At 37.3% G+C, this 27541-nt stretch overlaps 1 pseudogene; it reads right to left on the bottom strand.

Moving 5' to 3' along the window:
* Nucleotides 1-3021: 3021 nt before the first annotated feature.
* On the bottom strand, nt 3022-27163 carry LOC124077209 (cleavage stimulation factor subunit 2 tau variant-like; annotated as a pseudogene).
* Between the last annotated feature and the right edge of the window lie 378 nt (nt 27164-27541).

Here is a 27541-nt window from a genome sequence, read left to right as displayed (position 1 = left end):
ACTGTCAATATGCTTCTGGGACAATAACATAGTTAAAGATTTGGATTCATCTGCATTGGAAAATGAAGTTTTTACTTTTTACTTTTTATGCAGATGATGAAATTAAATGATGAATCCTGGCATTTATTCTTTTTACGTTCTTTAATACTATTAGGAGAATCTCAGGGAAAGGGCTGATAAATATTAGAAGTATTATGGCCAACCATGTGGATATAGGAGACAGCATTTGAGCAAATATGAAATACATTCTCTGTTGTTTGAGAAAAGGCCAAATAATTCCTCCCCAGAAGGATGAGAAAAAGACATGAAAGGCTAAAGAACCCCAAATGAGGGGCCGGGGATATGGCTCAAGCGGTAGCGCGCTCGCCTGGCATGCGTGCGGCCCGGGTTCGATCCTCAGCACCACATACAAACAAAGATGTTGTGTCCGCCAAAAACTAAAAAATAAATAAATACAAAAAGATAAAAAGGTATAAACACTGCATCTTTAAAAAAAAAAAAAAAAAAAAGAACCCCAAATGATTTATCTATGTCCAGAATCGAGTATCCAAGGCAAGCTTCAGAGTTACAGTGAATACTAAGACTGTAAAAAAAATGGTTCCAAAAGTCCAGTTTCTGTTTACTTTCCATTATCTTCTAGAGATGCAGTCTGAAAGAGAAAGCAAGTCCCAAAGAAGAATATTGTCCCTTCAAAGGTAGCCAGAAATGTTCACTCCAGGAAGGGGCCCAACTCTAGCATAGCATTACCAGAAATTTTCATATACAATCATGGGTGTGAGGTCAGAGTGTCAATGTTCATGTGCCATTCCAGGAGACTGTAGGCTAGAATGGGCAGGGAGGTGAAGTGGATATTCTACATTGTAAGTAGCATCATACAGTGGCTATTGTGAGAATCCCCAGAAGAACTAGTATAAAAACTGTGGCAAAATGAAACAAAGTTTTTATAGAAGAAATACTGTACAAGATGTGCTATTCTCACATAGTATAGATATCCGTGAGCCAATAATAGTTTCTTTAAATGTTTAAACCTGGGAACAGAATAATCGCTGTTCCTGGCTGCTCGGCTACCTTCTTTGCCTTTAATACCTATGCCCACATGGGATTCCATGATCATGCTAACATTGTTGGCACCATCACTGATGGACAGTGTTATTGGGCTGCCTTTTAATTCTTCACCATTCTGACAATCTGGGCTTTCTCTAACAGTGCCTTCCAGCAGCAAAGCATTGCAATGCACTTCATACAAATTTGTAGGAAAATGCTTTCATAATTGTTTGAACTAGAGTCCTGACTAGAATTTAGTATAAATGAGAATGTGGAATCATCGATGATTAATCCATATTCTTGATGTTCTGTCTATGCTTTTTTAAGGCTTCTAGTACTTTTAGAAAATTCATGCAGCAACTTCTTCCGATATTCTAACAACAATTCATGGAATCGATCTTCTTTCCTTTCACGTTCTTCAAGAGATTTTGTGGTCAATTCTAAGAGCTCAGTGCAAGTTTGGAAAAGGTAACAGGCATAGCATGTGGATTTGGCTCTCTCCATCTTGGCCCCAGTAAGCACCCAGACTTTCAGGCCGACTGCATGCAGAGTTTCACTGGTCTCTGCAGCTTGATCTTGTAGCTTGTCTTCCACTGCAGTGGCTCAAATTAAATTCATGTTTGTCTCAATATAATCAAAAACCTTTTCTGTCTTTTTTCTCTGTCTTATAAGGCCATATTTGCTTCCATAAACTGTCTTAATTATTTCATAGTCATCTGGAGTAATTTCTTTGAAGGCCACACACAGTGTCTTATACCCATCCATTGCATTACATTCCACATGAGCTAAAGCTCAATTTCATGTTTTTTTTTTTTTTAACCCTGGGAAAAACTGCTGAATCTGCTCCTTTAAAAAAACAAAGGAAGTATGTTTCCTCCTTGAGTTTTCACAATTACCCTCAGACATTGGTGGATGGAATCAAAGTTTAAGGTGTGAAGAAGTTCATACTCTTCTATTTTTTTTCCTTTGGTTTTCTAGTCTCTTACATCCATTCTGACTTCCTAAAATTGTGAACCCATACTTTTTAGCTCCTTTCACCAAAGCTATTTTATCTGGTGAGGAGAAGATATATGTTAATTTAGCTTATTCTGTAGCTCCATCAACAGCATCATTTCTTTTCATTTCTAAACATAAGGCATGCAGAAAGTGTTCTTGATTCTTATCTGCTTTGTCAAAATATGTTAAATGTCTAAAATAATCCATCAACTTCCTGAGTTACACCTTTATATTTGTGCCAATCTATGCAGCATTCAATAAATTACATGATATTTTCAGTAAGTGTTCCAGTCTTATCTGTAAACACATAATCCACCTGACCGAGTTCTTCATTGAGATCTGATGGGTTAACCAAGCCCCCTTCATTAATTTCTTCATCATAAAAATTTTTATCCCATGAGATGAAGAAGAAGCCCAAGAATTTCTGCATTTCTACTGTGATATACATGGAGACAGGGATGATAAAGTTGAATAGAACCATAAAAGATAGGAAGTCAGTGAGCATTTTCAAAACATTTAAAGTCTCCACTTCTTTCTGTGTCTTTTGGTTATACAAAGGTTCATTCATTGTATGGGGTACTTTACCATACCTATGATAGAGTAGTGCATCCTGCAGCTTAGTGAATAAGATAAATAAATATACCATCAAGGAGGCATTAATGTATTTTTCAACAGCAGAACATTTTTGAGATTTCCCTTGATAGTTCAGAGCCATTTTGGTTTCCATCCCAGTGTAAACAGCAACTCCATGTATCTTCTTGGTTTTTTTTTTTTTTTTTTTTTTTTTAATGTAGCTCCCTTCATCAAAAGATTTTCAGGTCCTAAAGGCCTGGCAACAGTATCAAGACTATTACTATAGATATTGATTCGCCCAACACACTTGTATAGGTCAAGTTGAGGCTGTTCAATCACTACTTGGAGGTTATCACTGGACTCAGCTGTACACATTTCAATGGTATCCCATACTGCATAATCTGTCTTTCAGTTAGATTCCCCATCAAGACTAGCTGTAGTGACATAACAGGTTTCATCAATGGTACCAGATGATAGAAGAATAAGAATACAGAGGAAGGTTTCATCTGCATTAACTTCTACTACATCACCAATGTTAATTTTTTCACTTTCGTTTTGCAGTTGCTTTGCATTTTCAATAATGTAAACAGTGCTCTTGTTGACTTCATTGTTGGCTCTGTGTCTCAGCCCATCTTTATATCCCTGTTTGATGGCTGTACCAGTTATAACAAAGAAAAAACGAAGTCCACTGGTAACTGGGCTAATTGGTGGTCTACTGTGACCTATACAAGGAAAATCATGAGAAAACAAAAATTTGCAATCCCTCTAAACTGTTCAAACAGGTTCTTAGGGAGGAAATTCCAAAGTGTATACTTAGATGAGATTACTCTATTATCCCAAAATCTGTGCAATGTAAACTTCTGTTTCTGAAACTGGATGACTGCCAACAAATACTGTGTACGTAACAACTCATTTCTCTTCTCAAGCACAATTCACTTTCTCTGTGAGGTTGTAAACTCAGGCTTTGTCCAGTTTAACAGTTTTTAAGAATCTGATCAATAAAATGTGGCTTGAGGGTCCCATCTCAGGATAAGATGAAAATCTGTGGCTGCCTGCCCAAATTCATTTTGTCTCACCATAAAACCTTACCTGATTTTATCCAGAACAAACTCTGCAAACTTACTTTTATATAGGAGGTCAAGATTGGCCCATGTTCTACCATGACTTTTCTACTAACATATTATAGTTGATCCAGTCCTCTGTGACAACCCACCTTGGGCTGATCATGTTGAAGACAACTTCAGAAGAGCTGGTCTGTTTCCTTGAGGACTTCAGTGTGGCTTGGAAGAAGGAATTGTGGAAGCACCTGCTGGACCAGGTGCAGAAGGTGCTTAGGCTCCTGACAGGTATCTTGAAGACTGTATGGGACAAACAGTGTTACTGCTGCCACTTCATTACCATCCCCATCCTCAGGAGAAAATGGTAACTTACTGAGTGACTTGTTACAAAGTCCTACTTCAGCCAAATTGTTGAATCATGCAGTTCCCATCCTCTAAGCCGAGAGTGAGCATATTTCTTCCCTTGCCTTGGAGTGCCTGGCCCACCTCTTCAGTTGTATTCCTCTGCCTGCCAGCATCACCCCATCTCTCCTCACCTACATCTTCCATTTTGCATGTGTTGGTTGTGACATCTGGACCAGAAAGATAGCATCAGTGAATGGCAGCAGCCAGAACTATGTCTTGGGTCAGGAGCATTGGCTGGCTCGGGGTTCTGGCTGTCCTGCATCAATGAACTCATGTCCAAGAACTTTGTACTTATGGAATTCAAGGAGTATTTACTGCATATGTTCCAGCAGACTTTTTACTTCCTGCAGAAAAATCACCAAGGATAACAATGCCCACACAGTGAAGAGCAGGCTAGAAGAGCTGATGAGAGAGTGTGGGGATCCTGGTAAGGAACAGAAAGATCTGAGGTGGTACAGGAACTGAGACTGCTGTTTCTACATAGGCAAGAACAGAAGAGGTCCATGGAAGTATAGGAGTTACAACCGCCCTTTATCACTTGGTGTTGCTTGACAGTTTTTACTATTTGACTTTTTCCAAGTGAACATCATGCAATGTATAAGATTGTTGTTATTGTGGGTTTTACACAAATGACAAGTGTCCATCAAAAGATATGAGAAATGTGAATATGGGTCCAAGTCAATGTAGTGCACACCAATTTTGCTCTGTTATGGTTCCCTGGAATGAAGTCTAAAATTTCCCTGGCCCATTTTTTTAAAGTACTTTAAAAGATGACTTCATCACAGTAGTCAGAAGAAGTGATCATTATTTATTTCTTTTCAGATTATGTCATTTATGTGTCTTACAACTTGCTGTAACATGATGCTACTGCTGAATAAAGACAAGGGAAATTGGAAACACATATAACAATTATGTTGACAGTTCAGAAACATCTAAGCTGATAAATTGTATTGAATTAGAAAATATTTATAAATTTAATGACAGTAAAAATTGTTAATATCTTAATCGGTTTTCCTTGGACTGTCTGTTGTTATTAAGCTATGCAGAGTTAAGCTATTTCCTTTTACTTAAAGTTAAATAGCAGAAAATAAAGGCAACTGCCTAAAGTTAAGAAAGTTTTATGCTTTTTTAAATTGGACAATTTTAACTGTTTCTAAAGTTTAAAAATTTGATACATAAGATTATTTTGGTTTGGTCCATTATAAACAAGCTTTATGTGGCATTTGTTTTGTATAAATACAGAAACTCATGGAATAGAATATTTTTTATGACTTAATGATAACTTTCTATATGAAAACAGAGGTTTTAGTATTCACATAATTTCATATCTTTTCTATCTTTGGTTAAGAAAGTCTGTCTTGTCTTCATATATAAATAAAGTGTAGCTGCTCTACAAACCATCAAAAAATAATGCTGGAATTAAATATATAAATGTGAATATATTTATAGTGCAATATAAAAGACACATCTACTACTTAAAAATTATTTTATCTACTTAATCTACCAAAGACTATACGTGTTATTATTGAATCTGTATTCAGTATTGCTTGTGAGTTCTTTAGACATGAAATTATGGGGATTTAAATAGAATATGTAAAAATAATCAGTAGTAATGACAATAACAACAATAGGTGATTTTTTTAAATATTTATTTTTTTAGGTGATGATAGCCTTTATTTTTATATGGTGCTGAGGATTGAACCCGGGTCCTGCCTGGGCTAGGTGTGTGCTCTACCCCTGAGCCACAATCCCAGCTTTTATATGAACACATACTCAGCACAAAAATGCCATGAATCAGGAGCAGCTATGGTGTCCACTTTGCAGACAAGGAAAGGGAAGCAAAAAGTGGTTTTTCATTTTCAAATATATGCAGCTCATATAATATTATATTCAGGGATCTCACTGTGGAAATCATTAATAGATCATGTTAAAATTCCTTTTGTGCTTTTAAAAATTCTTCTCAGAATAGGGATGTAGCTCAGTGGTGGTGTCATAGTAGGAGCAAATGTGACTCCATTTTGTTTTATGACTTCATCCTGTAAAACAACCATGCCAAGTAAAAGAGTCATGACTGGAGCAAGATGTTCTTTTCCTTTTGCTATAGAAACCTTTAAGAACACGGAACTACCTAATGGGGTATTGTTTCTGTAACTAGGGTAACGGGGCTCTGTTTCTGTAACTGGGGTGACTGGGCTAACTGTGATTAGTTAGGCTTCCCTCTGCTTGAGTGCACTGTCCCGCTTCTGTAACCTGGCTTGCTTGCATTGGCTAGACCCCCTGAACATCCCTTTTGCAGTTTTCAGGCTTATAAGGAGTGCCCTTGCAATTGTTCGGGGCTGATCAGGGGAACAGCTTTATGTTCTTGTCAGCCGCCACCGGTGTGCTTCAATAAAGGCTTGATTCGATTATACATGAGTGGTCTGGAAGTCAGTTTATGAAACCCTGGGACAAAACTTTAACTATAACAATGGAGCCCTTGCCTAGCATGTGTGTAAACCTGGGTTCAATTACCCAGCACCACCAAAAAGAAAAAACAAAACAAAACAAACCATCTCATGGCGTTTGTTTTATGAGTAATTCATCTCTTTGGAAAGTGATAGTAAGATTCAGGGATGCTATGAAAAAGATTGACAATATTCTTTTAATTTCCAGTGACAACCTGTCTCTCATTTATTAAACAACTACTTGGATGACTGAGATGTGGAAAATGCAACTTTTTCAAATTTCTATTCAGTTATTGTGAGTACTACTACTATTAACATTAATTAAGCTATGGATAATGCTCTAAATTTACTTTTTGCAATAAACTTCCCAAAAAACAATGAAAATCTGTACAAGGAATTCTGTATACAGGATTTGGTTAAGTGTTCTTTTTTCTCACTTTTAAGAATTGAAATTTCTGACATGTTAAGATACTAAAAATAAAGTGGTGTATGATTACATTTACATGTAATATCCAGATTAGGTAAATCTATGGAGATAGAAAGGTTCATAGTGGCCAGAAGGTGGCCGGATGGGAGAATAGGAAATGACTGCTTAATAAATACAGGTTTTACCTTAATGAGTATGTAAACTTTACCTCAATAAAATATAGTTTCCACAAATATTAGGGGGGAAAGTAGATAGCTCCTCTCTGAAGGGACATAGCCATATTACAAATTCAGATTACCTTAATTTCTAATAGTTAATCTCAGCCCTGAAAACTAGAGGAAGCGAATCTCTTAGACTGACCAATGAGAGAAGAAGAACCAAAACATATTTTGAGCCATTATATTTAAATTAGCAAATTTAATACTCATGGTGTGTGTGTGTGTGTGTCCATCCATATCTGTTTATCCATAAATGTTGTTGCTGATGCTGGAAGTGAAAGGTTGTGTTGGTCTTAATCAGGGCCCTCACCTTCACCTCATGAACAATCACAATGCACTAAGCAGGAGATTGACTAACTTGGCACACTTCTGAGAAGACCACCCTGGCTGCAAGATAGTGCATGATGGGAGTCAAGGGTGGATTCTTGTGTCTCTGCTGAGGGCAAGAAAAGGTCAGAAAGATTTAGAAGATGTGGGGGCAAAGACTTCATGGCTGGATTTGAAGCAGCCTTAGGAGAGGACCAGAGTGACTGGATATTGGGAGACCAAGATGTCAGGGACACTGCTGGGTCTGCCTTGTACAGCTGGTAAGATAATAATACCCTCACCCAAAAGACTAGGTGTGGAGTCAAGGGGTCCATTTCCCACATGGTGGTCTGTGGTGTATTTGATGATTCCTGATGAGGTGGACAAGCAATCCACACTTCCAAGCTGAGGCTGGGGAGGCAATGCTCATTCTCTTCATAGGTGTTAACAGAAGCCACTGGCATAGAGAAGATAGATTATTAGATTTTAAAGTGAAATCTAGATCCATTTCTACTTGATGGTTGGGGGCAGATCTTGAAGCTTTGGTGAATTTATAGTTGTAGGTCAATGTTAAAGCTAAAAGGGGAGAAATATTAATATTTAGGTTAACACAAAATTATATTTTAACATTTATTCTAAACACAAAACTGCATTTGGATATTGTCTAACCAATCTGTCCTCTCATTTATAATAAGACTTCATGAAGCCAACTTTTACTCCAGAGAAAACCTCTGATGGGTTGAAACCCATGATCCTTGCTTTATATCTCCTTAGGGCTCACTGTCCTTGTCTTTAACTGCTTTATGGCAACCTGACTAATTTTTAAAACTTTGTGTCAAGGTTGACTTCTGTGTATTTCAGTTCTGATGGGATATGATGTGAATTTTCTTTTTTCTTTTTTTCTTTTTTTTTGGGGGGGAGGGTGCTGGGTATTGAACCCAGGGGAAATGTATCACTGAATACAATCCTAGCCCTTTTTCTTTTTAATTTTGAGACAGAATCTCACTAAGTTGCTTGGGTCTTGCTGCTGTGCTGAGGCTGGCCTTGAACTTGCAATCTTCCTGCCTCAGATTTCCAAGTTCTGGGATTACAAGTGTGAGCCACCAGGTCCTGATTGGATGTATGAGCTTCAAAAAACTTTCTCTTTTTCCCCTCTACAACTATCAAACAAATATATTTGTAAGCTAATTTCCTAGAAATTTAACAAATATTACAACGCTGTATATTTTATTCTATAAATGGGATAAACATCAGGAAGCATGTTCCTGCTTCAAGCATATATTCTCAAGCATACATTCCACCAATCATTCTCAAATGTATTAATACTATTTAGTGCTTACTACACTGTACTCTACTTTGTTCCTTTCTTTGTCAGTTTCTTCTGCTGGACAGACAGCAAGTTATTTGATAACTGGAATTTTTTGTTTGTTACATTTTTGTCCCCAGCATACAACACAGGATAAGAAACTATTTGAAAATTGGCTGGAATGTGAGGGAATGTGCAATATCCTATGAACATGAAAGTGATGGAGTCTGTTTGGGCAAGAGTTATCATAGAGATACTTGTTGGCACCCTTAGAATGGCATTCTTACAATGTTGGCTCTTGCCTGGCATCCAAGAACTTGGATTTGAGGAAAATGCCCACAACTCTGATGATAATGATAGTGGCTTGCTCTGCCTAAAATATTGTACAGAGTGGGTTTTGCTGAATGCCTTTTTTCCTTCTGAGAGTCTGGAATTGGAGTGCATGCTAGAATGAGGATGCCTACATGACATGTGCCCCATTAAAATCTTGGACTTCTAGGCTCAGGTCAGATTCTCTGATGGGTAATATTTCACAGTACTGGAGGAGTGTGTGACTCCACTGGGAGAAGTATCTCAGGTGCTTGTACCTATATCTTGCAGACTTTACCACTGTGTTTCTTCCTTGCTGATTTTGCTTTGTATCTCTTGTAATAAATTCTAGCTATGAGTGAAACTATATACTATGTTCTCCGAGTCCTCCTGGTAAGTCATCAGATTGGGGGGTGGTCTTAGTGACCCTCCATACAAGATCCAATTTAAAATTTGGGGCATTAGATCATTTTCTCTCTACTTTTATCCTCTCTCTTCTACCTTATATTACCTTTGTCACAGAGTTTAAATCACTGTAACTCAGTTCATCAATCATTTATTCTGACAACACGAGCAGAACCTACTAAGAGAAGATAAAAGAAGAAAGAGATGAGGCACAAAGCTAACTGAGGCAAATGTGTGGTCCTTAGGGAGCTTGCATTGGTTCATATACACTAGTAGCCATAAAACAAGGTTAGGCTAAGAAAAAGCCACAACAGAGCAAAAGGAAGGGTGTGGGAACAAAGTTAGGGAGATTTATCCAACTTTAGTCATGACAGATGTAGTTTAAATCCAGCCCAAATAAATTGGATTCCTATCTGACATTAGTTTGAAAAATTCTATTTGTATATTGATTGGTTCATTTTCTCTGGCATAGAAAAAGTAGTTTTTTTAAGGCATGAGCATACATATCACAGGTTAATCTGGTGGTACCTTGACCCTTCATATAGCTTAAGGACCATCTGTACTCTTAAGGAGTCACAGAGAGCACAATTTGGTGCTGCATCTGAACAAGGTTTCCAACATACTTTAATGATTCTGCCTGGTTCATTGAATCAGTGAGTCATCCCTCCAGGTCAGTGCAGATGAACTGGGCTGAGGACTCCATCAAGATGCTGAGCTCAGGGGGATCCAACATGGCGGCGGGTGGGGAGGCAGCGCTTTCAGTACCTCCTCAGTAACGGGGTCAGAGAGACGCATCAATACACTTGGATTCTACCTGCTGAGAGGCTCCTAGCGAAATTCCACTCAAGAGAGACTGGCCAGCAATTGGTAGGATTTTTGGAGGTGACAGTTTGCCCCAGATGAGTGAATCTCCGCCATGCAGCGCAGCGTAGAGGTCCGGACCCGCCAGCCACTGCCCGTACGACTCAACTCAGAGACCGCCCACCCACAGCCACCACAACTGGGCGGCTAGCCCCCAAGGCATGGCCCAGCAGGTGCGGCACAGGGACTCTAGGAAGAGGTCTCTAGCCAGGCCTTCATGAAGTAGCAAACCGGGAGCTGAAACCAACCAGAGACAGACGAGTCCCACCCCTCCCTTCGGACATTCCGGCAAGGAACCTGTGGCCCGCCATAGCAGAGAGGTGACGTCACTGGAGTTCGGCCGACAGAATTCCTTCCCAGGGCAATCCACTTTAGCAGGTGTGTGACTCCCACCCCCTCCAGATACAAGCAGCCAGGAAACCTCATGAATCTCCCTGGGGGCTTGTCTGTAGGGAAGCAGAAGGGATTCCCGATCACCAACTCCCCTTACCACCAGTGGCGACACCCAAGGTCTTAGCCGCCAGTTTCTGGGGGCATGCCCACCAAAGGGGTCCGGAAAAATTAAAACTGTTGGTCCCCAGATCACCGCACCACAGCACTGGGGCTTAGATGAATGACGGAGAGAGTGCTCAGTCGTTAGGGAAATAGGACACATGGTGGGGCTGCAAGTGTAACCAGATCTTTGGGGAACCGCCTCCGGTGAACAGGACCTGGCTGGCTGGCTGGCAGGAGGAAGGGGGGGAGGGGCTAGAGAAGTGAGAGACTCCCAGGAGCCACCTTACAGGGATTGCTATGAGCACAAAGAGGGCAGAAGCTCAGCTCGGAGGGCACAGCTCCGCCTACTGGAAGAGAAGAAAATGGATCTCTAAGACATCAATTTTTTTTTCTTTTTTTTCCTCTCTTTGTTCTTTTCTCCCCTTTTCCTTCTTTCTTTCTTTCCTGTTTCAAGTTTTATTGTTCTTTCCATTCTCCTCTAATCTATCTATCTATCTCTCCTTCTTTCTTTATAAGAGCACCTTCCTTCCCCTACTCCCCAACTTTCATCCCAAGCATTACGTCTTCCATTACGTGTAATTGTCTAAATGCAAATAGGTGAATGTTTCGAGGCTGTCTATAGGGCTCCTAAATACCTAGCTACTGATCCAATTGATGGTTAGCATCCCCCTTCAGTAGAGCAATTTTCTAAAGTAGCCAAGACATACTAACCCTCATACCATCATAGCACCTAACCTACACATAAAGTCCTAAGAACAGACAACAAATCACTATATGCATACAGAATCTGGAAGCCTTTTATGAATTGAATGAATCAGGTTTAAAGTACAATAAAGCCCAAAATTTCTAGGCATAGTCTCCCATCACAAAGGAGAGACAACAGAGATATACAAAACCAAAAGAAATATATAGGAGAAAGAAGAACAACAGCAGTCAAACAGAGCTGGAAAGTAATGTGAACAACATGAAAAAATAAGGGAAAAAAGGATTACAAATAATGCAGGACAACTTAAATCTACAGGAGGACCTATAAGCATCAGAAAAATGGACACAGAAAGAACTCAAGGCATACCTAACTCAGATGGAATGGAATATAAGAGAAGACATGAGACAGCAAGTCCAAGCAATGAAAGTATATTTTGAAAACGAATTAAACAAACACATTCAAATTGTAAAGAACGAGCTCTACCAGGAGATAGAGATTTAAAAAAAAACTCAAACAATAATCCTAGAAATGCAGGAAACCATAAACCAAATTAAAAACTCAAACGAGAATATTACAAATAGACCAGATCAAGTAGAAGTCAGAACATCAGATAATGAAAACAAAGTTTATCAACTCGAAAAGAATATAGTCAACACAGAAAGGATGCTTAAAACTCATGAGTAATCTATCCAAGAGATATGGGATGTCATAAAAAAACCAAACTTGAGAGTCATTGGGATAGAAGAAGGTATGGAGGTTGAAACCAAAGGAATGGACAACCTATTAAATGAAATAATCCTAGAAAACTTCCCAGATATGAAAATGGAATGGATTTCCAAATCCTGGAAGCCTACAGGACCCCAAACATTCAAAACTGTAATAGACCAGCTCCAAGACACATAATTATGAAGATATCCAACATACAGAACAAGGAGAGAATATTAAAAGCTACAAGAGAAAGGAGGCAGATTACATTCAGGGGTAAACCAATTAGGTTAATGGCTGATTTTTCATCACAGACGTTGAAAGCGAGAAGATCCTGGAACAATGTATTTCAAATGCTGAAAAATATTGGATTCCAACCAACAATACTGTATCCAGCAAAATAAAGCTTCAGATTTGACAATGAAATTAAAATATTTCATGACAAACAAAAGCTAAAAGAATTTGCAGCCAGAAAACCAGCACTGCAAGGCATTTTGAGCAAAATATTACAAGAAGAGGAATTGAAAAATAGCACCCAAAACTAACAGTGGGAGGTATCTCAGTAAAGGGGGAGAAAAATAACCAAAGAGGAAACACTAGCCAAACTAAAATAAATAAATAAATAAACATGACTGGAAGTACAATCCATATTTCAACAGTAACCTTAAATGTTAATGGCTTAAATTCACCAATCAAGAGACATAGGCTAGTAACCTGGATTAAAAAAGCAGATCCAACAATATGCTGCCTTCAGGAGACTCATATGATAGGAAAGACATACACAGGCTGAAGGTGAAAGGTTGGGAAAAGTCATACCACTCACATGGCCCTCAGAAGCAAGCAGGAGTGGCCATACTCATATCGAATAAAATCAACTTCAAACCTAAGTTAATCAAAAAGTGATAAAGAAGGACACTATATACTGTTAAAAGGAACCATCCACCAACAAGACATAACAATTATCAATATTTATGCACCAAATAATGGTGCTGCAATGTACAGAAAACAAACTCTCCTCAAGTTCAAGAGTCAAATAGACCACAACACAATAATTATGGGTGACTTCAACACACCGCTCTCTCCATTAGACAGATCCTCCAGACAAAAGCTGAATAAAGAAACTATAGAACTCAATAACACAATCAATAACCTAGACTTAACCGACATATATAGAATATATCAACCATCATCAAGTGGATACACGTTCTTCTCGGCAGCACATGGATCTTACTCAAAGATAGACCATATACTATGCCATAGGGCAACTTTTAGTAAATATAAAGGTGTGGAGATAATACCATGCACCTCATCTGATCATAATGGAATGAAACTGGAAATCAGTGATAAAAAAAGGAAGGAAAAATCCTGCATCACCTGTAAAATGAACAATATGTTACTGAATGATCAAGGGGTTACAGAAGACATAAAGGAGAAAATTAAAAAATTCTTAGAGATAAATGACAATACAGACACAACATATCGGAACCTATGGGACACAATGAAAGCAGTTTAAAGAGGGAAATTCATTTCCTGGAGTTCATTCCTCAAAAAAAGAAAAAACCAACAAATAAATGAACTCACACTTCATCTCAAAACCCTAGAAAAAGAAGAGAAAACAACAGCAAATGTAGAAGAAGACAAGAAATTATTAAAATCAGAGTGGAAATAAACGAAATTGAAACAAAAAAAAACATTGAAAAAAATTGATAAAACTAAAAGTTGGTTCTTAGAAAAAATAAATAAGATCGACATACCCTTAGCCACGCTAATGAAGAGAAGAAGAGAGAGAATTCAAATTACTAACATATGGGATGAAAAAGGCAATATCACAAAGGACACCACAGAAATACAGAAGATAATTAGAAAGTATTTTGAAACCCTATATTCCAATAAAATAGAAGATAGTTAAGATATCAATAAATTTCTTAAGTCATATGATCTGCCCAGATTGAGTCAGGAAGACACACACAATTTAAACAGACCAATAACAAAGGAAGAAATAGAAGAAGCCATCAAAAGACTACCAACCAAGAAAATCCCTGGACCGGATGGGTATAGAGTGGAGTTTTACAAAACCTTCAAAGAAGAATTAATACCAATACTTTTCAAGCTATTTCAAGAAATAGAAAAATAAGGAGCTCTTCCAAATTCATTCTATGAGGCCAACATCACCCTGATCCCGAAACCAGACTAAGACACTTCAAAGAAAGAAAACTACAGACCAATATCTCCAATGAACTTAGATGCAAAAATTCTCAATAAAATCCTGGTGAATCGAATACAAAAGCATATCAAAAAAATTGTGCACCATGATCAAGTAGGATTCATCCCTGGGATGCAAGGCTGGTTCAATATACGGAAATCAATAAATGTTATTCACCACATCGATAGACTTAAAGATAAGAACCATATGATCATCTCGATAGATGCAGAAAAAGCATTCGACAAAGTACAGGATCCAATTATGTTCAAAACACTAGAAAAACTAGGGACAACAGGAACTTACCTCAACATTGTAAAAGCTATATATGCTAAGCCTCAGGCTAGCATCATTCTAAATGGAGAAAAACTGAAGGCATTCCCTCTAAAATCTGGAACAAGACAGGGATGCCCTTTCTCACCACTTCTATTCAATTTAGTTCTTGAAATACTAGCCAGAGCAATTACACAGACAAAAGAAATTAAAGGCACAAAAATAGGAAAAGAAGAATTTAAATTATCACTATTTGCAGATGATATGATAATATATCTAACAAACCCAAAAGGGTCTACAAAGAAACTGCTAGAGTTAATAAATGAATTCAGCAAAGTGGCAGGATATAAAATCAACACCCATAAATCAAAGACATTCCTGTATATCAGCAACAAAACTTCTGAAATGGAAATGAGGAAAACCACTCCATTCACAATATCCTCAAAAATAAAATAAAATACTTGGAATCAACCTAACAAAAGAGGTGAAAGATTTATACAATGAAAACTACAGAACCCTAAAGAGAGAGATAGAAGAAGATCTTAGCAAATGGAAAAATATACCCTGTTCATGGATAGGCATAACTAACATCATCAAAATGGCGATATTACCCAAAGTTCTCTACAGGTTTAATGTGATGCCAATTAAAATCCCAACGGCATTTCTTGTAGAAACAGATAAAGCAATCATGAAATTCATATGGAAAAACAAAAGACCCAGAATAGCAAAAGAAATTCTAAGCAGGAAGTGTGAATCTGGAGGTATAGCGATACCAGATTTCAAACTGTACTACAGAACAATAGAAACAAAAACAGCATGGTACTGGTACCAAAACAGGCAGTGGACCAATGGTACAGAATAGAGGACACAGAGACCAATCCACAAAATTACAACTTTCTTATATTTGATAAAGGGGCTAAAAGGATGCAATGGAGGAAGGATAGCATCTTCAACAAATGGTGCTGGGCAAACTGGAAATCCATATGCAACAAAATGAAGCTGAAACCCTTTCTCTCGCCATGCACAAAAGTTAACTCAAAATGGATCAAAGAGCTTGATATCAAATCAGAGACTCTGTGCCTGATAGAAGAAAAAGTTGGCTCCGATCTACATATTGTGGGTCGGGCTCCAAATTCCTTAATAAGATGCCCATAGCCCAAGAGTTAATAACAAGAATAAGCAAATGGGACTTACTTAAACTAAAAATTTTTTTCTCAGCAAGAGAAACAATAAAAGAGGTAAATAGGGAGCCTACATCCTGGGAACAAATTTTTACCCCTCGCACTTCAGATAGAGCCCTAATATCCAGAATATACAAAGAACTCAAAAAATTAAACAATAAGATAACAAATAACCCAATCAACAAATAGGCCAAGGACCTGAACAGACACTTCTCAGAGGAGGACATACAATCAATCAACAAGTACATGAAAAAATGCTCACTATCTCTAGCAGTCAGAGAAATGCAAATCAAAACCACCCTAAGATACCATCTCACTCCAGTAAGATTGGCAGCCATTATGAAATCAAACAACAATAAGTGCTGGCGAGGAATGGGGGAAAAGGGTACACTTGTACATTTCTGGTGGGACTGCAAATTGGTGCGGCCAATTTGGAAAGCAGTATGGAGATTCCTAGGAAAGCTGGGAATGGAACCACCATTTGACCCAGCTATTTCCCTTCTCGGACTATTCCCTGAGCACCTTAAAAGAGCATACTATAGGGATACTGCCACATGAATGATCATAGCAGCACAATTCACAATAGCTAGATTGTGGAACCAACCCAGATGCCCTTCAATAGATGAATGGATAAAAAAAATGTGGCATTTATACACAATGGAGTATTATGCAGCACTAAAAAATGATAAAATCATGGAGTTTGCAGGGAAATGGATGGCATTAGAGCAGATTATGCTTAGTGATGCTAGCCAATCCTTAAAAAACAAATGCCAAATGTCCTCTTTGATATAAGGAGAGCAACTAAGAACAGAGCAGGGAGGAAGAACATGAGGAAAAGATTAACATTAAACAGAGACGAGTTGGGGGAGGGAAAGGGAGAGAGCAGGGAAATTATAAAGAAATGGAAGGAGACCCTCAATGTTACACAAAATTACATATAAGAGGTTATGAGGGGAAAGGGGGGGGTAAACAAGGGAGAGAATTGAACAACAGCAGATAAGGTAGAGAGGGAAGATGGGAGGGGAGGGGATGGGAGATAGTAGGGGATAGGAAAGGTAGCAGAATACAACAGTCACTAATATGGCATTATGTAAAAATGTGAATGTGTAACCGATGTGATTCTGCAATTTGTATTTGGGGTAAAAATGGGAGTTCATAACCCACTTGAATCAAATGTATGAAAGATGATATGTCATGAGCTTTGTAATGTTTTGAACAACCAATTAAAAAAAAAGATCCTGAGCTCAGGATCTCAGGTTAAGAACTCAGGTACAGGAGTATGGGCAGCAGATCTCAGCCTAGGGTCACACCAGGAACCTGCCCAAGAAAGCCAGGATACAAGATAGGTTAAAACCCACAATTAGACTTATGCATTAGTCCTTGTTATCAATGAATGCATAAATAGTTGAGAAGTAAATTTTACCTACCAATAGACAGTTTGTGCCTCCCTGTTCTCAATACTATAGTATCACCTGGGAGCTTTCAAAAGGCCTGTTATGCAGCCTATCCTGGACCAATTAAATTAGACTCTCAATTGCTGGTGAGGACCATTAAAAGTTCTCAAGCATATCCAATATACAACTAAGTCAAGAACAAATAGCATTTAAATTTGTGTGTTCTATAGAGGACACAAGTATCAAAGATTTGGGGGATTTTCTATAGAAGAGTTACACCAAACAGCACTAAGGCAATCACATCAAAGTCATGGTTAGATGAAAAAATCTTTCCTGGGTAAGGATACAGAAGGAAAGCAGCAGCCCCTTTGGAGAGACTTCTAATAGGGTGCTTACTACAGGAACCTACAGTGGAGTCTGTTGCTATGCTGAAATTTCCTCCTGGGAGCTCATAGGACAAACGCCATATTTTCCTGTGTCATACTTTCATGAGCTCTAAGATCCCTACTGGAAAGTATTATGTTACATGAAGATTATTTAAAGGTTGGCCTAATTAGTTTTTTGTCTCTATGACGATTCCTACTGCCTTCTGTCTATAGCATATACAGCCATATAAAACCTTGAAAATGTTAATTTCCTAAAAAAGTGACATTTGTAAGCTCATTGGTTCCATATTTTTTGCTCTGGATCATCCAAGCCACCACCCAGGCAGACTCCCCCAAGGCAGCACTGTGGCCAGTGGAGCAAAACACAAGATTGAGTGAAAATATCGATAACCATTTAATGTCTACAACTAAGTTCAAAGTGACAACCTGAGTATCAGTTTTGTAGGAGTCTGTGTCTGTAGGCTGATAAAGAAAGCAACATGTATGGAGGTTCTAGTTCTGACTGGGTGGAGGATCCATCAACCCTGGGTAAGGACAGAAGCACAAAGTAAATTAAATTCCTATGTAGTAGCAATCCCCCAAAGAACAGATATGGGATGTGTAAGTTTCAAACCTCTACAGGAATAAAAAAAAGGAGAATTAAATAACTCTTGAGACTTGAGCAAATGTCAGGAAATTAAATTATATCCACATTCAATTGGTTATAAATTATATATTTATGAGCACATGTAGCATATATGTGTGTGTACAAATATGCACACATATATTTATAATTACTTTGAAAGCATGGCAAATTGAAAACACAGTGGCAGAAAGAGCTCCAGATTTTTAAGACAAACATGCAAAGGGGTAGGATTTAATTAATCTCTTATTGAAGGGCAGATTTATGAAATGGGAGAGATACAAGTCTAAATGATATTTACATAAAACTCATTCCAAATAATGACATAAAAAACATTGAAAATAAAAGAATGGAAAAATACTTCTATAAGGAAGATATATTTATGCCTACATATATATATGCTTACACATGTAACATCACTTTCAAGTAAATAAAGTCTCCAAATATGTAGATGCACAAATGTTAATCTTTCAAGAGATGAGGAAGATATACCATGTATTCTTATTCATGATTAAATTTATAAGTACAGCAATGATAATGTATACAATTGGAACAAATATAAAAATTACCATGCATTATACAAAAGATCAACAAATATATGAAAAAATATTCAACATTTTTAGAAATCATGGAAATGCAAATCAAAGCTACATTGAGATTTCATCTCACTCTAGTTAGAATGACAATCATCAAGAATACAAATAATAATAAATGCTGGTGATGGTGTGGGAAAAAGTTACACTCATTCATTGTAGATGTACTGCAAATCAATACAATCACTTTGGAAAACAGTAAAGAGATTCCTGAAAATTCTAGAAATGGAACCACCACCTGATGCAGATATCTCACTCCTTGTTATTTATCCAAAAGAACTAAAATCAGGATACCATAGCATATTAATGTTTATAGCAACACAATTTGCAAGAGCCAAATTATGGAACCAGCCTAGATGCCCATCAATAAATGGATAAAGAAAGCATTATATATATATATATATATATATATATATATATATATATATATATATATATATATATATATATATATATATACAAAATATAGAGTTTTACTCAGTAATAAGGAAGAGTAAAACTATGTCATTTGTTGGCATATTGATGGAATTGGAAAACATCATGCCAAGTGAAATAAGCCAGATGCAGAAAATCAAGGGTGGAATGTTTTCTCACAAGTGGAAGAGAAGAGTGAGATAAGGGGAAGAAAAGGGTATGGATCCCATGAAAATAGAAAGAAAATCAGTGGAGTAGAGGAAAGGGATTAAAGGAGAGGAGGGACTGGGAGAGGGAAGAAACTATGCAATGAAATTATATATATGTAATTTATATATGAATATAACACAGTGAATTCCACTTTATATATATACATATATATAATTAATATATATAACATTGTTTTACATATATATATATATATATATATATATATATAAAACACTAATTAAAAAACAATAAATAAATAGAAAGACAAACAGTAGAGAAAGAGGAACAGAAAAAGGGAAGAAGCAAGGAAAATGGAAGTAGTGGAGCCTGAAATGGAGAAAATTGCATTACATGAATATATGAATATATCAAAATGATATATTATGTATAATTATAGTGCACAAATAAAAAACATTTTAAAAAGTTACCACACCTTAATTAGACCACCACGAAAAATATTTATGAGTTCCTTATAGGTCATAATTCCTGATTCTGATGGAGAAATAGACAAAAATGAGAAAAAATGCCTACAATTACAAAATGGAAAGCAAAATGAATATATCCTTTTAAGCAACTTGTTTTAAAGATGAAATCAAAAGAAAATTTGGAAGTAGTTGGGAAATTAATGAAAATGAATTACATGTACAAAATGAGTTAGGTTGAAAACCCTATTGATAAATATGAGCAATCAAAACCAGACAGACCTAAATAATACTGCACTATTATTTAAACACCTAAAAAGCACACAATTAAGTTTCTTGTAAATAAATGAAAAATTCTAAATAAAACAAACAATTTTTTAAATTATGTAATAAAAAGAATTGAAGTAGATAAATTAATAAAAATTAAGTATATACATATTATATATATATATATATATATTATTTACAAAAGGGAAAACATTAATAAACTATATGTTTATTGGTAACTGCTCTATTACAAGTGTGCAGTACAGGAATTTGGTGACCACCATGTCTGTGTTCCCTATGAAAAGAGAAGCAGGAAATAACCCAGAAAGATGCTATGATGTGGAAATGCACTGGCCTCCACCTCTGAATGAAGTTAGGGACCCCGTGATCATGCCAATTCATATATGGTTATGCACAGCCTTAGGACTTATCTGACAACCACAGACCACATATATGAAGGTGACTTCACATGATTATAATGAAGCTGAAAAGTTCCTATGACCTAGTAACATCACAGAGCAACACAACTCACGTTTGTGGTAATGTTGGCATAGGCAAACCCACTGTGCCAACAGTCACATGAAGGTGTAGCATTTACAGTTTTGAACAGCACCTACTACTTTGCTAATAAGAATAGCTCTAAAAGACCAAAATGTTAAGTAAGAGTTTCTTGAGTGGATTCTGGGGTTGCTGGAATTGCTTCTCTAATCTGATTAGATTTAAAGGCACTAATGACTCCCATATGTGGATGCTAACACACAAGGGTGCGAGGTAATAGTTCAGTGAATTAGACCAAGGGGAAGGAAGGGAAGAGAGGGGAAACAGCAATAGGAAAGACAGTGGAATGATTCTACATAAGTTTTCTATGTTCATATATGAATACACCACGGTGAATCTCTACATTATATACAATCACAAGACTGGGATCCTAATTAGAGTAAGATGTGCACCATGTTTGTATAAATATGTCAAATTGTACTCTACTGTCATGTATAACTAAAAAGAATAACAAAAAATAAATAAATTTTTAAAAGATAATGCAATAACTGATAGTCCCTGTCAGGATGGGGCAATAGAAGTAATTAGCTTATGATTCCTACTGGAAACGGATCAATAAGAGAAGATAATGCCAAATCAGTGTAAGCATTATTTCAGGAAATGTTCTCCAACCTGAGACTTGTGTTTCTACAATCTAGTGATTGAGTAAGGTCCTCAGTTTATTTTCCTGAATAGAAAATGCAGGTACTGCAATCTGGGCTGTGGAGTGAGCATTCCCAAGTGAAGCATTTATTGCATCAACATTTATCACAAAAAAAGATGGAATCACACATTCTGTACTTTATCAGCACAGCTTCAACCTGCTTTAGATTTAAAACAACAAGGAAGAGGAAACACATAGACCAAGAGTCATAGAACTTGGCTTCTGAGATCAGTCACTGATGGAAAGGAGTAATCTCCCTGAACACTGTCTTCTTTATAAAGCATGTCAGAAGAAGGATGTCAATTCTAATGTGTGTGTCCAGTATAAATAGAGATTTTTTTTTGTTTTTCTTACAAAAAGATGCATAGTCATTTTTCGATTAATGTTTTCTGCTAAAAATAGAAAATAGTAATTTTATATCAATATTTATAATTAAGCAAATAAAATATTCTGAACATGGAAATAATAATTACTTTTCTAAAAATCCAGGTATAAATTTATTTTTCCAGCTTTAATTGTACAATATTTCATTTCATTTTCATTGAACAATGCAGAGATTTTACTAAAATAAACATTATCACATTTAATAGTTTTTACAACTTGAGCCCTTCATTCAGTGAAAGCTTTAGGATAAAGAAACTACAATTTCAAAGTAACCAAGCTAACTCTAAATGAATACTAAGTAGAACTTTCACACATACACAGGTGAATTATTACCTCTAATATAGGAGAAACACTAAACCACAAGAAACTTAGCAGTACAAACCACTACAACAAAGAACAAAGCAAATAGCTAACAGCAGCATAGGAATGAAAACTTTGTAAAATGAGAATGAATTACCCATTTAAAATGTAAAAGCCTAGCAAAAGGAAAAGTAACTTCATTTCTAAGTCTCAACATTGTCCTTGTATTAAAAGATATGTTTTCCCTTCTATAACTAGATACTGGTTTTCTTGGTCTAGAGGAAAATCACCAGGTTATCTGGGTGTTTATTCTTCTGTTAATTATTACTTAAACTGTGATAAAACGTTTATGTGTTCACATCCTTAAAATAAATTAAGTGGTACCTCTAAGGAAACGTGTTAAGTTCCACCTTCCTATTGATTTTAAGTATATTTTATGGATAAGTACGTTAGAATTAAATGACTAATGTCAAAAGTAGAGTGAGTCATAAGTCAACTGAGCAAAAGTATTCAGTCTGTAACATCTCTACCTATCTTTGCCTCAATTATATGATACAATGGAAACAGAAAAAGCAGATTATGAAACAAGAAAAAAAGGCATGCTGATGTTGAGACTAAGATTTTTAACTCCTGATTATTATTGACCAAATGGATACTATTTACATATAGAAGCTAGTTACCAGGAAACTGTGAGCTTTCCTGAAAGAAACCTTCCACTCTTTTGAAAAGCTCAATGCTGCATGTCCTCACTCAGACCAAATGGTCCTTTGATACTGATTTGGGGGAAGGATGTGAGAATTACTCAGATTCAGATTTGGGGTTTAAAGACTCTTAAGAAATAGACAGATACTGAGAAATTACTGGATCTCATCAGAGAAGACTTAAGTAACCGGGTTTATCATAGAATTATCCCTTTAAATCATCACAGACAAGGCCCAGGCAGAATACTGCTTCTCTCTCAAGAGAAGTATAAATAAAGCAACATTAAAACAGATGGATTCCTTGATTTTTCAATAACATAGCTCTAGGGGGAAAAAAAACCTCTAAAACCACATATTTAAACTCATCCTATTAGCTCTAACATTTCAAAATAATTCCTAAACTAAAACAATGTTTAAAACAAAACTTTATTGCCTCCAAAATAGAATTTTGTATTTTGAGTGGTTTATCAAAAATATATTTCTTATAATTTTGAGGTAAATGTGTTACACAACTCAAAATCTTAAAACTATCTTAATACCTTAAAATTTACAGGGCACCTTTTAGTATTTAAAAAAAATTAGTTGTAGATGAACACAATACAATACCTTTATTTTATTTATTTATTTTATGTGGCACTGAGGATCAAACCCAGTGCCTCACACTGAATGCTCTACAACTGAGCCACAACTCCAGCCTGCCTTTCAGTTTTTATGTGCAGTTTTCACATTCTTTTATTCAATATTTTAAAAATGTAGTTAGCGTATTATAGAGACTGTAATATTGCTGCACACTCTTTGTAATCTTATTTGATATAATCATTTTCAGAGTTATTTTTGTATATTTACAGGGACTTAAAGTTAACAGATCCACTCTCTTTACCCCCTACCCTCAATTAAAATTGAAAACACAAAGACAACAAGAAATGTGATTAAGTTCTAGGAGGGAAACTCTAATCATTAAAGTGTAGGGATGCAGAAGTCAACTTCTTACACTCATTTTCTATGCTACAGAATAAACTTTATGAAACTGCAGCCAAGTATTTTTTGAGAATCTTTCAATTTGCTCCAATGGGTTTCTTTTTTTATTGATTTTATTTTTTTAAAAAATACATGACAGCAGAATGGATTACAATTCTTATTACACATTTAGAGCACAATTTTTCATATCTTTGTATATAAAGTATGTTCATGCCAATTCATGTCTTTATACATGTACTTTTTTGCATTACAGTTCTTATTACACATATATACTACAATTTTTCATATCTTTGGTTGTATATAAAGTATGTAGACACCCAATTTATGTCTTCATACATGTACTTTGGATAATGATGTCCATCACATTCCACAATCCTTGCTAATTCTTGCCCCCTCCCTTTCTCTCCCACCCTTCTTCCCTATATAGAATTCATCTAATCCTCCCATGCTCCTCATCCTAACCCCACTATAAGTAAGCCTCCCTATATCAGAGTAAACATTTGGCATTTGTTTTGGGTGTTTGGCTAACTCACTTAGCATTATCTTCTCCAATGCCATCCATTTACCTGCAAATGCCATGATTTTATTCTCTTTGATTGCTGAGTAAAATTCCATAATGTATATATGCCACATTTTTTTTAATCCATTCATCTGCTGAGGGCCTCTACTTTGGCTCCACAGTTTAGCTATTGTGAATTGTGCTGCTACAAACACTGATGTGACTGTGTCCCTGTAGTATGCTGTTTTTAAGTCCTTTGGGTATAGTTCGAGGAGAGGGATAGCTGGGTCAAATGGTGGTTGCATTCCCAGATTTCCAAGGAATCTCCACACTGCTTTCTATATTGGCTGCACAAATTTGCAATCCCACCAGCAATGTATGAGTATACATTTTTCCCCACATCCTATCCAACACTTATTGCTATTTGTCTTCATAATAGCTGCCATACTGACAGTGAGATGTTATCTTAGAGTAGTTTTGATTTGCATTTCTCTGATTGCTAGAGATGCTGAGCATTTTTTCATATATTTGTTGATTGATTGTATATCCTCTTCTGAGAAGTGTCTGTTCAAGTCCTTGGCCAATTTGTTGATTGGATTATTTGTGTTTTTTTGGTGCTTAGCTTTTTTTAGTTGTAGCTGGACACAATACCTTTATTTTATTCATTTATTTTTATGTGGTGCTGAGGATCGAACCCAGGGTCTTGCATATGCGAGGTGAGCGCACTACCACTGAGCCACAACCCCAGCCCTGGTGCTTAGCTTTTTGAGTTCTTTATATATCCTAGAGATTAGTGCTCTATCTGATGTGTGAGGGGTAAAAATTTGCTCCCAGAATGTAAGCTCCTTGCTCACCTACAGATTGTTTCTTTTGCTGAAAAGAAACTTTTTTAGTTTGATTCCACCCCATTTATTGATTTTTGGTTTTAATTCTGTGCTATAGGAGTCTTATTAAGGAAACTGGGGCCTAATCCCACATGATGAAGATTAGGACCTACTTTTTATTCTATTGGACGGAGAGTTCCCAGTTTAATTCATAGGTCCTTGATCCATTTTGAGTTAACTTTTGTGCATGGTGAGAGATAGGGGTTTAATTTCATTTTGTTGCATATGGAGTTCCAGTTTTCCCAGCACCATTTGTTGAAGGCAGACTGGTAGACCAATGGTACAGAATAGCGGACACAGAGACTAACCCAAAAAATTACAAATACCTTATATTAGACAAAGTTGCCAAAAACATGCCCTGAAGAAAAACATGCACTGGAGAAAAGATAGCTCCAATGGATTTCTGGATTTGCTCCTTTAAAATCAGGATATTCTGCTTTTGCTCAGGTGGCAGTATGGCAATATGATCTGCAGTCAGCTGAAGAAGCTGCATGATCAAAGTAGCTTTGTATTGATCCTCTGGAGTTACCTGGCTCTACTCAGAACTAAAACTTCTTGGCTGGCCTCCACCTTGCTTGCTTGCCCCCTGCATACCTGCTCCCTGCATTTTTCCCCCTTGTATGCCTGCCCCTGTGCATGCCACCTCCAGGATGTCCTACTCCTAAAATGCTTGGGACCTGTCTGAGTCCATCAGGATCCCTATATTAATAGGACAAGGACCCTGGTTTCCACCAGTCCTGGGGCCTCTTGAATTAGGCCCAGGGTGTCTCATCTCTAATCCTCTTGCTTCCAGCCCTCTGGCTTCCATGGCCAGCTTTCCACTGCTCTTATCTCCATTACTCTTGTATCTAAGACCTCTGTTTCCATGGCTCAAGCCTCATCCCTTGAGAACCTCTGCCTCCTCTACTATCCATAGATAGACCCCTTCAATCTATCATGGGTCCTGTAGGCTCTCCAATTAGTAATCTGGGATCTGATAATGGCCCTTCTCTCATATCATGAGAGGAAGGACCACAGGTGTCATGACCAGAGTAATTGTGCATGTGGGGACCCTGATGAGATGGACTCAGATAACCCCTAGGTTCTACTTCTCCAGTAATTAAATGCAGAGTCCCTCCATGTGGGTCATTTGGAGCACCTCCTGACAGTCCTTGAGGAGGTAGGCTTCCACAAGTCATGGGTCCCTGAGGCACAGAAGCTCTAGGATCTGACATCTGTACTTGTCCCTGTTCTAAGAGCACTGGGCTAACTCCTGGTATTCCTTGTGCCTGCATTGCTTTTCCAGGAGTGAAGGAACCAGGACCAATTCCAGGAACTCCTGCTGGTATTGGCCCTGGAGCTAGAATTCCACTCTGGATAGGAGTCTGCATCAGAGGAGGAATGTCCTTAATGAGTCTTTCAGCCATGTATTGAGGCTAAGGAGCTGGAGGATACTGTTCATTGAGTATAACATTAGGTCCTGGATACAGCCCAGGGTCAGGACCAGCACCAGGGCTGGGCACAAGCCTGAGATTTGCCTAGTCTCAGTGGTGTGACATATACCTTGCAATGCAGAATTTTCAGAGCAATTGCAGGATCCATGATTTGCATCACTACTTGTGCCTTCAGCGCATAAGCCTGTTGTGGATTTTGAAATAATCTGTTTGGAACTTCTTGGTGATTATTCTGGACACAGAGCTTCATCTGCCTCATTAGCTCAAACATCTGCTCTCGGTGGAGACTGGCAACTGCTTTGGTATTTGATTTGGGAGCATTTTCTGGATCAAAGGGGTCTCCATAGGGTGATTCAATGATGGGTGCTGAAGCCATAACCTTTGGGTTTTTCCCATCTCTCTATCACATACTAGATGGAAACTGACAACAGAACCTACCTCTGAGAAAATTCCTTTAACTGCTTCTCAGTTGCCTCATCTAGTATGTTACCCATAAACACTGATCGCAGAGACCAAGACATTGCAGGGTTGCTCACCACCACACTAGACACAATTCCAGTCATGCACACAGCTGATAGCAAATTCTTCTATGAGTCACCCCAGGTATGTTTCAAATTTACAAGTATTTTTTTCCACTTTTTAACCCCGGAAGCAAATTTCTGTCTGTCATGTGGACAGGTCAGGGCTCGTTACCCTGGAGAATCTCTGGCCTCTGTTCCTATACATTTATATTACCTCTTCTTTGTGTTAATAAGTGTTCACCCATCACCATGAGGTCTGGGCTGATCTGCTTTCTGTCTAGTCATCATCACCCAAGCCCAAAGGCCTGGACTATACCTTGGGTGGAGACCAGGTACTGCTGCCACAGGCAGAGTAGGTGAAACAGAAACTGCATTAGTCCAACACCTTCATTTTATTGATGAACCTCAAGAAAAGCAAGC

This window comes from Marmota monax, unplaced genomic scaffold (assembly GCF_021218885.2).
Source record: "Marmota monax isolate L192 unplaced genomic scaffold, Marmota_monax_Labrador192_F-V1.1 WCK01_AAM20220418_F8-fsc00293, whole genome shotgun sequence".
NCBI lineage: Eukaryota > Metazoa > Chordata > Mammalia > Rodentia > Sciuridae > Marmota > Marmota monax.
This window is presented reverse-complemented; position numbering and strand designations above follow the sequence as displayed.